At 42.2% G+C, this 13,296-nt stretch overlaps 1 protein-coding gene across 3 annotated transcripts in view; it reads right to left on the reverse strand.

Moving 5' to 3' along the window:
* Nucleotides 1–13,296, reverse strand: part of RBMS3 (RNA binding motif single stranded interacting protein 3) — a gene marked incomplete at its 3' end in the record, with an annotated part of 447,733 nt that overhangs the window by 190,008 nt on the left and 244,429 nt on the right. The gene's annotated exons all lie outside the window — the stretch shown is intronic.

Raw genomic sequence — 13,296 nt, forward strand, 5'->3', positions numbered from 1 at the left:
TAAGTCTGTGTCTTTTTATTTACCCCTATAATAACCAACAAAAATAAAGGTGTTTGGGGGATACACAATTCACACGGAAGTCACCACAGTTTCTTCTTGCATGACCCTCAATGCTAAGAGTAGAATTACCAGGACTACTATGGATTCCTGTTTCTGTGGTCTTGCCTTTTACCTGGTGGAAATTTTGCCTAGGGAATTAAAAAAAAAAGGCCATTTGCCCAAGATTTTACTCAATGTTTCAAGCGCACAACACATGGGCTGAATGGTTCATGCACAGATACTTCTGCCCAGGAAATCCCACGAAGAAGTATGGGACAAATTTATTCAATCTCACTTTCAAAACCAGGCACTCAGAACAATCCTGGACAAATAATTGCATTCCTGAAACATCCCAGTAAAGCAGAGATTTCCAAGAGGCCACCAGGAATAAAAACAAATTGTTGTATCTGCTAGTTTTACACCTCAAACAAACAGTAAAAAAGATTAAAGGAAAATGTGGAGGTTCTTCAGGTTTAGGTACAATCTAAAAGGGACCTAGTTGCTTTCTTTATGCCAAGGAAAGCAGCTAAACTGAGTTGGGCTCCATCAACTGGAAACATCAACTTACAGCCAATTCTACGATATAAATGTTAAGATGTGAGTGGGTGAAATGCAAAGGCAAATAAAAGTAATTTTAGAATAAATTGTGAATATAATGTTGCACATGTGGAATGATAATATCCACTGACACCTCATACTATAATATTTTTGCTCTTATTTGTTCAAAAGAACTTACTTGTTCTTTTAAATGCAAAAAGTATACATTGCATAGTAACCACAGTTTATAAAAATGTAAGTCTCTAAAAGGGAGACAAGAAGTAAAAACATGCATTAATTTAGCTCAAATTTCATGTAACGAAATGACCTTTCAAAGTTCCACTTGAAAAAAAATAGAAAAGCAGCTGCATAATTTACACTGCCACAATTCTTTAAAAGGCTCAGAAGGTTGGATAAGGAACAAAATTCAAATATTTGGAACTTAACCATTGGCTTTTGGACTCCTTCCTTTTCCAAAGTCTTAACTTTGTTTATCAGCAACTCTTCTGTTGTGCAAATAAAATTATAACCATGTAACTGAGCAAGCAAGAGAGGCCTTAAATTAAAAGTGTTCTGTGAACAGAACAACTGTGTAAAAGCACTGAGCAAACCAAAAATGACTAGGAGCAGAAGCAAGCTAAGCAAGCTCATGAGCTCGAGGATCGCAAAGAGGAGAAAGTTTTCCTTTTCCAAAATCTCTACCCTGCTGCTTCCCCAATGTGCAGGACATGAGAAACGAAGGGAGCAGGACTTCCCAGGGACTGAAGGGGCAGACACGCAGAGGAAGCCACAGCTGGTTCTTGCATCTGGTCACAGAAAGGCTCCTTCCTTTTAGAAAATGTCTTACCATGTCAGATACCAATCGTCTCGTGGGGAGAGACTGAGCCCACGTCTCTGCTGCAAAACTAATACTCACTAGGTGCTACAGGAGTAAAAAAAAAGAACAAATAGTAAACATCACCTTGGTCTCACTGAAGAACATAGGTGTGAGAATCACTGACTTCATACAATTCCCTTTAACCTTGACTTGTAAACAAACACCAAATCCTGTCCCCTGCACTAAGGGAATAGTCTCACGGCACCGCACCCTGCCCCCGGTGTTACACACTTATCTGCCATTTTGTGCTATTACAGTTGGTATGATTCACCTCAGGTTTGTACTAAACATGAAGCTCTTTTCTTTCTTCCCTTTTTTTTAAATCACTACTCTTATTTTCGGCTTAGGGGAGAACCTGTAACTCTCCCGGGCCAGCTAGAAGCAATTCATAACTTGTGGTTCGCACTTTCTCTTCATTTTGCTTCTTTTGACATCTTTGTCAGCAGTTTCAGAAGAAAGGGAGTTTGCAGTTACTGAGCTACCCGGTACGCTTTCACCCCATCCTGGCTGCTGCTGTAGGCTCCGCAAAGCGGCGTGCCGCGGCAGTAGCATCTTCCCGCTCTGCCTGTAACAGAGGCTGAGCATTTGGCACTTTGCTGAATGTTTAATTCAACTACGACTAATCGGAAAGAAATGTGTGCTTGATCTCAGCCTCCTCCTCGCAAGCAGGGACTTCTCATCTCTCCTCCTACTCCTTCAGCGCTGTAATTTAGAGCACAATTCTGGGTCTGTTATACACTACTTGGAAGTTATCATTGCTCCAGCTATTCATGGCTCATAAAGTATTGTTCTGTCTATTGCATTGTACGGCTCTGCCTGTGGAAATGATGGATGAAATGGGATACATATTACTTAATGATTAGACTTCTGCAAAACATGTTCAAACAGATATGCCAGGCTTGATGATACCTTATTATCATCAATGAAACAGAGACAGCATAACGGCGCCATGTATGTATTGCTCGGCAGTAAAGGCAAGTGAAATGTTTCTGTTTCGAAGCCCGACAGCTCCTTAGTCTCAGTTATTTCAGCTCGGCTAAAGATGACATGCTAAAATGAGGGCATTTATTACTAAGTGGCATTAAGAAGGGGGATATTTAACCTACCATTGAAATGCTTACAGCAATGCGTGCAGAAATCATCTAATGTGTGCTGGCAGTAATTTATGACATTGGAAAAAATGCTATCATCTTTTTTTCCACCGTCTGTGGTCTGGCTTTGCAAACTGCAAGCCCTGAGGAGAAGGTTTGATATAATACAGCTAATGAGAATAAGTGAGCACACTGCAATATTCTTAAAGGGTTACACTGCTGAGTCTTTGACTCGTTATACTTTTTAATTTCCTTGTACAAACAGTGCAGTGAAAACGGCAAAATCCATTTGGCTGGTCTGTGCTACAAATTAAATCCTTGATTAAATTTTGGCAATTACTTTGGCTCTTTTTCATTTAAACATTTTTAATTCATTTGAATAAGCTTCTTAATCGTGATTCTGGCAATCCATTGTATAGCAAGACAAACTATAATAAATACTATAATGTGGCAACAGACAAGCAGAAAGATGGATGCTGAAAAAGGAAGGGTTCTGTCTTTATTTTATTTTGCTAAGTGTTGCCTATATCCATCTTTCGTGAAAGTTGTATTCCAGTCTTCTGTGATGTTGAAATTTATCTCATTATGTGTTGACATTTCCCTTTGTGATGTCAATATCTAATAAAGACTCCAGGTAGGGTTTCAAACCCTCTTAATAAGAGGGTGGAAGAAAGATTAAATCATTCTTAATGCACAAATCAATACCGTAGTCAACCAAGGCGTACAAATTAAGAGGGAAATGTGAAGGGCTGTCACTCTTCTAGCAGGAAAGATGCTAGATGGACATTTACAGCAAAGGTGCTTGAATTTAGCTACCCAGCCTTTACTGCACAGCATTGTATTACCTACTGAAAATGCATCCCACAACGAGATATTCTCTGGAGGGTTTGGGTTTTTTTTTCATCTGTGAAGACACACATGAGACAGCAGGTGGTAAAGTACCTCCTTAGTCAGAGAGGAAGATCCAGAGCCCTCTGAGTGTGGAGAGCAGCACCGTACCATTTTCCATGCAAAAAGGATGCAGGGAAAGGCAGCGGTAACCGGATGAGCAGAAAGAGGCAGGAGAGAACAGAAATTAAAATAAACGCTTCAGGACAAACAAAACTGAGTGGAACTAATTAAATGTTAACCATTTATTTTTATTTATTGTGCTACCAGTTTACTGCTGGTAAAATGTGTAGAAAATATTGATAGAGGCTAGAACATTCACACAATGTTTCTCAGTGGCTGTAGAAAAGAAAGAGTTACAAGTCTTACTGCAAGGCCAGCTCTCTGTCGGACATGAAATATGCTAATACATAACCTGCAGCATCCCTACTCCTGTAACCTCTGGAAATGCTTAATCTCACCAAAACAGAAAAGACAACCTCTGTGATCCTGAGAGGATAAACAAAGGGATTGCAGATGCCCTGTTTTTTTCCCCTTCCCTTTAAGCCAGAAAACACCTGTAGATGGATTTGCTTCTTTTTCCCGCTGCATTTCAGAGGCCTGGCTTTATGTAGTTCAGAAAGGAGAATAATTTAAAAGTCATGCATTGATTTAGGTGCACCTAAGTGCAATTTCACCTGTACCTTAGATTGTGAGCTCAGTGTGAGGTAAAGGTGCAAAGCAGCCAAATAAATAATAGACTAAGAAAAGAATCCATAGGTTATATTAAGACTTAAAAGAGGGGAGATGTTAACTCTTGGCAAGCTGTAGTAATGTTGTACCTGCCTCTCCTTGACTCCAAAGACATGGAGACTGGGTCTCCAGGATGTAAGTTGAAAGGCAAAGGTTCTGAATACTGGTTAGTTAGCAAGCAGGGGATATAAAGAATGGGCAAGCTCACCTGTTTGGTATAAAGCAGCAGCAGATAATGATGTATTATTATCCAAACAAGAAGTCTGTCAATGCCATATACCTGTGCTTACTCTCCATTCCACCAATACATAGAGCCATTTTAAACTTCAAATGTTGGGCCACACAGTTCTGTCTACAAGTTAATAAAATCGTGGTTTTCTTTTTAAAGCCTCTTCTCATGTCAGAATTTCATTCTCTAGAGTGTTCTTATCAAACCTGTGTTATGATCCTGAATGAAAAGCTAGTGCCTGAATAATACCACAATGAAGAGAGGGGGAAAAGATCCCAAACAAAGCACAAGAGAGAAAAACCCTTAACAAGATAAAAACCTTCAGTATATCACAACAAATCATATTAGAGCACAGGTGACAAACACTCCAGATCCATCACCAGCAAAGAAAAATAAGCTACCGTGATCTATCTATACAAGTATAGTGATAGAAAAGGAACAAGGAAAGAATTCACAAGAAAATTACAAGCTCTGGTCTTCTCATTTTGTAGATTATTGCCATTTTCTCTACAGATGTTGGCACAGAGAGGCTTCAAGAGCCAACTTTAACCCTGAATTCTCTTCTTGCATAAATGAGGGACTATGAGCCTCCCAATACTGGATTCAATGTGATCTGAAAATTACATTTGGCACAAGTAAAAGTAAAATGTCATGTATAAAGGCTGGTGTGCCAAATGCTGGGCCTCACATGTAAGTTTAGATGATTGAAACGGTAAGACCCAGAAGTCAAAGATAATACCTTCAGGATCAGTATTCTATTGCAAAATGGATTTTATTTCTGTAGAATCACTGTAATTTAATAAAGACTGGTAGAAGATGCAAAGAGTTTCTCACCATGATTAGAAACTAAGGCCCAAATTATACTTCTTGATGCACAGGGGTGTCTCTAAAGGAAGCATGGCAACGTAAGGGAGACATGCAGTTCACCGTCTTATGTAAGTGATCAGATGATGACAACAACGGCAATAACTCAAATTCTACTTGCAGCTGGGCTCTTCACAGGTGCCTATCATCTGCTGGTAAGACACTTCTATTTTCTACACAGTCTGAACACTACCTCAGTTTTGGTATGAAGGAAAAGGTCCTCTGTTTAGAAAGCAATGGGAAATATAACTACCGGCTGGTTAACCGGTGCATCAATGAATTTTTGACATCAATTATTATGTTTTACAAGCTTGGCAGCAGGAGGGATACATTGACTTCCATAACCAAAGGCTGCCGAAAGATGACACGACGTTCAGACAATTCTCTCTCTCAGCTAGCCATCACCCGGCAAGCTTTTTTCACAGCTTTTTTTTTTTTTTAATTTTAAAATAAAATCTTCCTATGAGCTTCAACTCCAGCACATCACAGCCTGCCAAATTCATTTGCTTATAGCCTTAGGCTGAAACATCTTTTAAAACTCAACTTCTACAAAGCCCAAGGGACAATTCCTACGCCTGTGTTGTACCCACTCCTTCCCTACCCTACTCTCCTCAGCTGGCACCTCCTGCCCAGCCGGAGGGGCTCCTTCAGGATCCGGCGCTGGCAGAGAGACACCCTTTGTTAATAAAGGTTGGGGGCAGGCTGCAGCCCAGCGTTCCTCAGGACATTACCATGCAAGCCAGCATGTTACTCTTCTCTATTCAGTCCCTGAAGAAATCGTGTTTGACAGAAGTGAACAGCTGCTGTGTATTTAGAGATGTGAATGCATTGCATTATTTAATGAATTGTGTCATTTTAATGTAATTATTACTAAAAGTCTGAACGTAAGCCTATTTTTATTTATGCTTAGAATTTCTACCCACTAAGCATTTTCAACTCCGTTTGCAGCCAAAAGTGCTTTCTTTCCCTTCCAGATAGTACCAGGTCTGTCGCTGCGCTGCTTGCACTTGAGCCAGCTCCCCTGCATGCCATTAAAATTGCTATCTTGCGTACAGTATTTCTGGGCTTTTAACAAATTACATCCACGCAAGGATTCCTGTTCCTCCTCCTTTTTTTGTAAAGCTCTTTTATTAGCCCAATGTCTCCACATACATATTCCCTCTTACTTAATACCAAGACAGTAATATCTATGCCAAAAAGCCTTCTGCATGAATTATTTCCGCATGTGCAAAGCACGTACCTCACGTGGAGGAAAGGATGAATTTCAACAGGCCACTTGATGCTACCAGTATCTGAACACACTTGCAGCCTAACAGGCACCGCTGCAGCTCAGCAGCTCTCGCTGCCAAGCCCTCGCCAGAGCTCGGCTCCCACCACGTACAAGGACATGACAACGCAGTTTTGATCCCAGCGTTCGCTTTCCCTTCTGAGCACTGCCGCTAATGAACTCACAGAGTTTTCGGAAGGAGAGGGAATAAAAAGAGAACACAGGTCGTGACGCTTCGCCTCGTTATTACCGGAATCCAGAGCGTGACTCGACTCTGCCCACTCGCCACGCAGGCTTACAGCGAGGTAAAAGGCTTTCAGAAGCGGCACTCTGCCTCTGGCAGGGGACGGGTACAATGCGGCTGGTCGCAAGGCTCTGGTGACCACGTGCATTTGCAGGCATCTCATTTTATGCACTTATGCAATAGCCTCATTTTTGAAAGTCGTCTGGAATCTTTCTCTGGGGCCAAGAGCCTGGGCCTGACACATGTTCTTTTTGGAAGGTGTTTCTGGTTTCCCAACTGTTGTTGTGTATTGCTCTAGGGCTTACAGACACTCTTAGCACTGGACACAGCCTCATGCCTCATTCACATACCTTTATATTGCTACATTACTGGGTGGATACTGGATTATTCATCACCATGGGTCACTGAAATATTCACCTATTACTTCATTTGCAGTAGATGTTCCTGTGGACACTAGCCAAGTTAATGCTGAATATGTTTTTCACTTGCAGCATTAGACAGAAGATGCCCTTCTTTTTTCTAAAGTATCTGCTGCTATCAGAAGGAAAATAGATCTCTATGTACCTTTCCATACATGCCGCACATCTCTAACATCAGAAATCAATCAAAGACAGGAATATTGCTAGCCTGCCTTACAAAATGCTTAAAGGTAAAATGTGTGTACACCAAACTACTCCACACTGTGTTTTTTTTAAAGATACTAAGTATTTATTTAAAATAGTCAGACTGAATGACCTGCTAGCATATAAAATCCAATTCAACCTTAAACAGCATAGAGAAGGTGACTACAGAAGGGTAATGCCCCGTTTGTCTCTAAAGGAGTAGAGAACATCATATGAAACTATCAGGCAACAAGCCTAAAACAATTACACAGAATTAATTAAACTGCGGAACTCACTGCCACAGGACATTTTAGACGTGTGCATGCATAAAGTAGTAAATATGGAAAAAAGATCCAACCTGTGTGGAGCAATCCAACCCAGGCACCTCATTATGTGTATGTCTGTATTTGTATACCATACCCTTACATGCCTCAGAAGAAAGACACAAGCACATCCAAAGCCTCTTGCATCAGTGCACCCAGGCATGATGCTGTTTAATCTGTCCCTTATTACTACTTTTCATTTGCAAATCGAAAGGGGGAGCTGTGGGCAGGAGGGATGTAGCTTGTTCCTCCCAAAGGGGTGCTTAAAATCCAACCCCCTTTCTGAGCAGCCGCAAGTGCAGAAGGCGGCAGAAAAATCCTGACAGGCACTCTAATGAAAATGCAGTCTGTTGCAGTCCCTGTGATACAGCAAAGTTCAAAGAAAAAGAAGCAGCAGCCAGTGGGGCTTCACAAGGGACTACTCCGAGGGTTTAAAAAAAGCGGGTATACTGGAAATAGAGAGGATCCACACAAGGCTACAGAGAATCAGTTAAGACTTGCAGGGAAAGTAAGAGTAACAGAAAAGCAAGGGGAGTTCAAGCTGGCCAAAGGGATTAAGGGGACTAAGAAAGGCTTTTACAAATACTTTATGTCAGGCAGAAAAATGATGGAAGAGGTTCTCTAATAAATGAAGACTGGGACAAAGAAAAGACAGTGACTCTAAAATGAATAAATTGGCTTTTAACAAGGGACGTAAATAAGAGAAAGCTGGATAATAAAAGATGGGAGAAAAGGGAGGCAGAAGAAAGCCTGGAAAGCCCGACTGCCATGCACAAGCACGGAGGGCGCAGAGGCGCGGGAAGCACGGGGCAGCAGAGGAGCCTCTGCAGCAGATGCCCTGTGGGCACCGTCCTCACCTGCGTGGGGCAGAGGGGACCACAGGCTGCCCGCTGGCGTTATAAGGCACAGCATGTGCCTGTGGCTGTGCCACCTCCTTCTGCTAGCTGCCAAATTCAGCTCCTCACCACCTCCTCCTCCTCACCTACCTTGGAGCCCAAAATGGGGAGCTCCTCCTGGGATCTTGCAGACACAATTGACTCTCAACTGTCTCTGCAAAGAAGAGATAGCTAAAGATGAAAGCATGTGAAGCCAACAGTTCATATCTTTGACCCAGAACTGTGTTGGGAGGCCAGTGGGCAGAGGATTAAGAGGGGATTCCCTGCCTGTAATTTCAATATACATACAGGCACTTCACATACACTGTCTCCCTGCGAAGATACACTGGTGCCAAAGTTCACAGACCAGACCTGCCGTGAGACCTCTTAATGGCGCTTCCATCAAGAGTTTCAAATTTAACCTGCTGGTCGAGCTCAGGCCCTCTTCCAAGGAAGCACAAAACCTCAGTGGATAGCAGAGAAGGGGTAGCAAGTCTCCTCCAGTAGACTTGACCCATCAGTCACCACTGGTGGACACCTATGGAGGTGGGTGACATATAAGGGCTACCAGCTCAGGTAGGGGCTTCCAAAGCTAATCTCATTACAGAACATCTATAATACAGGCAGCCACAGATCAAAATCACCCACAGATTTTAAACTGCCCTTCAAGATTGACCTCGAAAAATGCCTCTCTGGAAAGGATCAGACTTACCCGGATCTTTAATTTTTGGACTCTATTTGTCAAGAAGAATGCTACAAATGCAATGAAAATGTATGGGACACTTGGTTGCTGTGTCCCCTTACCATCTCTAAAACTAGGCCAAAATCGTAGCAATACAGTAAGATGTCAGTGCCTGAAGAACCACACAGCAATTCCTCCGAAACCTTGAGAAACTTTCTTTCAGAGGTTGAGATATTAAATAATTTAAATAAATTTATGGAAGTTTTCATGAGAATCATCTGACCCAACAAACTAAACATTTGTTAAATGTAAACTCTGTATTGTTGGACTCTCCAGCTTGGCTATATTAATTTTTCTCTGGGTAAATTTTGCAGTTCCTGCGTGTAGCCCAGACCCAAGCAGGGGAACGCGCCTGCAGTTCCTAGCTCTCTTACCCTCCTGCAAGTCCTGTGTCTGCAAGACAGTTTGAGCGGCATCTGTGTAAAGCAGTGCTCCACAGACAGAGGCTCCCATCAAACACACAGCTGTTAACCCAAAGTCACCCAAAGGCTGTAAACCCATGCGGTAAGCCCCAGCTTTGCCTACAGGAGCAGTGGGACGATGCCTGAAGCCCTCGGCCTCTCTCTCTCACATGGCCTCCTTCCCTCTGTGGAACCACTGCCTGCTTCTCCTTCCTTGCCAAAAGAAAGGGTCTTTTAACAGTTTCGTCATATTCTGCGAGGAGGCTCTGGCGCAGGCAAGGAGGGCTGCTGACCCCCGTGGGGGGGGAACGGCGCATCCCTGCTCTCAGCACATACATCCCCTGGGATGCCAAGCCCACCTCCTCCACCACTGCATTTACTGCTGGTTCCCTCCTAATGGTCGCTTCAGCTCCTTGTAGACAGAGGAAGAGAATTGATACTGGCAAAGGGAGGTGCACGTACCTAATGTACCAAACAGCAGAGATATTTTGCTTGTTCTCAGTCAATTCTACTTTCAAATGCACTCAGTCTCTTTAAATTGCTGATCAGAGATGATTAACTCTGAGTACTTCCTTTCATTTTGTCCTCCCTTCTCTTGGTTTTCCCTACCACACCCCAGACAAACCCACTGAATTGGTACTTTTATTCAGGTTAATAAATTAAAAAAGAAGCAAGAATGAATGGAGCCCTAATACAATTTGTACCGAACCAAAAGTAGTCAGAGCTGAGCTATCACGGTGTTGGAAAATAAGCAAACCCAGCCGTTTACACTGAATCTTCCTCCATGTATCAGTCTCTTGACAAAAGCATCTGAAACCACTTCTCCTGTTTCAGATAGGACATAAATTAAATTCACTTTAAATGAGAGTGCATATTTAAGGATTAAAACCTTGACATCTAATTTCAAGTACAAATGAGGTTGCTCTAAGTAATATCACAGTATAACATGAAACAATATGCGCCAAAGACTCCAGAAATTTCCAGGCATTAAGACACAGGAGAAGCAAAATGCTGCTAAAGCAGTGACCCAGATTAATTATTCCACTGGAAACCCAGATGCAGTCAACATTACTCTAAGAAGGGACACACTGAAATATGTCAGAGAAATAAAGTTACCTTAAAGGCTATCCATTATTTTTTGTTAACACCCCTAATCTTCCCCTAGGTTTTTTGATGAGCTAATGACACAGGCTGCTGGGGGAAAAAAATCTGCTGTGGAGAGAGAATTGGGTAAAGCCAGAAATCACATCTCATACGGGAGTCAGAAAATCAAAACCTTTTTTAGATATTTAAACAGACTAATTTATGCACTAACTTCGCTTTTCAGAATAAATTTGCTACTGAGGCCCCAAGGATGCCTCTCACCGAACTAGAATATTATCAAACAGGAATGAATGCTTTGCTTTCTCAAAATCCCAAACAACTCTAAGAAGAAAAGCTGAAGCTTATTTACAAGCATCACTTGTGCACCCTCAGCCATGAGTAACAGATTGCCATTAACAGTCTGAAAAAGAGCATTTGATTTTTTACAGACAAGCTACAGGCTGTACTTAACTTTGAATGCAGTCAGTGACCAAGCTAGATGCTTCAGTGATTAATTTTTATGTGAATCACAATTATTATGAGAATGTCTGTGCTGTTTTCTTTATTTTCTGATTTTTCACTTTCATGTATTTATGTCAGAGACTTCAATAAAACAGATTTATAAACAGGGACTTGCATTATTACCCTTGACTCTTTCATCTTCTGAAATAATCTAACATCTAGTGTAAACCTGGACAAAACCAATATGATATATACACAATTTATCTGTTCACAATAAAATTACACAGAATAAAAATTACTTAAAGATTATTTAATCTTTTCTTATCTTTCATGTAAATTGAATTTTGCTACTATAAGCCCTTTCTAGCCACACAGGGGAGAAAACCAACTACTTTTTATGGCATAATGAACACTTAGATAGCTGCAGAGAGAGGCATTCAATTGCATTTACATTTGGCAATTATTTCATGTCACCTATTAATATCCTGCTACTGTCTCCGGCAGTCCTACCTTGCAAGGTGGCTGAGCATGCTAAACGTGCTAAAATAGGAATTTCCTCCTCATTTCCATCTTTGTCATACTTAACCATGGCTCCCGCTGTCCCTGAGCACCTTCCCCACAAGGAGGGCAGCTCTCCTTTAAGCGCTCCCTCAGTACAGCAAGCCTGAGGCCGGCACGCCGCAGCAGACGCACTGCTCAGTTCTCAGCGGTGCTCCTCTCTTCTGCGTGCATATTACAGTGCCTTACTCTTTCTGATTTTTCTATAATCACTACCCTATGGTTGCCTGGGTGGTTGAGTTTCCTCTCTGCCTTGGCAAAAAAAAAAAAAATTAAAAAATCATAGATTTGAACCCCCAGGTTGTGATCTTGTCTTCTCTTTCCGTCTAAGGAGAGTTGGAAGATGCAAGTGCAATGTTGAGACTCAGAGAGCCAATTTCACACCGTGCCACTGATGTTCCAAAGGCAGTTTTCTGAGAAGCAGGCATCTGTCTAAGCTGATCTCATGGCTAAATTCCAGTTTTCATAATTTGGATCCCTGCACATCTTACGTTTGAGCCCTGTTTTCCACCTGCCTAAAGCACCAAGTGGTACTGCTGTGCCTTGTAAACCTTGTGGTGTACCTGTACAAAGATGGATGCCTGTCACCAATGCAGAGATTCGTGTAAAACTGGGCACAGAGTGTTCTGAAGTCCTGCAGCATTAGAGGAAGCTCGTAGTATACTTTCAGAGCTTTACCATATTATTCTTATTGACCCTTTTTTCTCACTTAATCGGCCTTTAGAGTTCTAGTTTCTTAACACACCTTCCTTCACCAACTCCACAAGTTGATCAGCATCTCCCTCAGGAGCCCTCACCTCCCCTTAATATGAACTAACATGAAGTCAGATCAGCTGGTGATTAATCCCAGTATGGTTCTAATGGGTCAAAACGCTGGCAACAGTATAAAGTCAGGAATTACTTGAAATCAACAGTTGATCTTGTAACGACCTCAGCAGAACTGTGATTTCACCAGTACAAAACAGCTTACACAGAAAGCTTGCTGCCATGTGGATCTGTTTTGGAGCCCCAGGGTGTTACAGAGGTTGGCAGCCAGAGCAAAGACGGGCAAAAATTCTCTCAGCCACATTTACAGATGGACTTCTAGGTATGCTGCACATAAGTCCCGAAAGCCAGAAGAAAACCCAGCTTGCTTTCTCTAGTGTCATTTCAATGCTGGTGGCTGTCAACATCTCTCAACTCTTCTCCACTATCTGTTAGAAGTTAGGTCATTTGCTCTACAAAGACTGTGCTAGCAGAATAGAGCCCAGTACCTGAATCCATGAAGACCAGTGGCTCAAGATCTTGACATCTATAAACTCACACTCATGGATGAAAGATGCTGTGCAAGTGCAAAGACGGTCGGCATCCTCTCATTGAAAGAGCCCAGACCAGACTGGCGGAGCCTCCCACCGAGCAACGCAGACAGCCCGCTCAGTGTTAGGGCTAGCACAGCCACGTCAACTGGCTGGTGACCAGCTCTGAATTAAACATCCACCAAAA

This window comes from Phaethon aethereus, assembly GCF_964289735.1.
Source record: "Phaethon aethereus genome assembly, chromosome: 2".
Classification (NCBI taxonomy): domain Eukaryota; kingdom Metazoa; phylum Chordata; class Aves; order Phaethontiformes; family Phaethontidae; genus Phaethon; species Phaethon aethereus.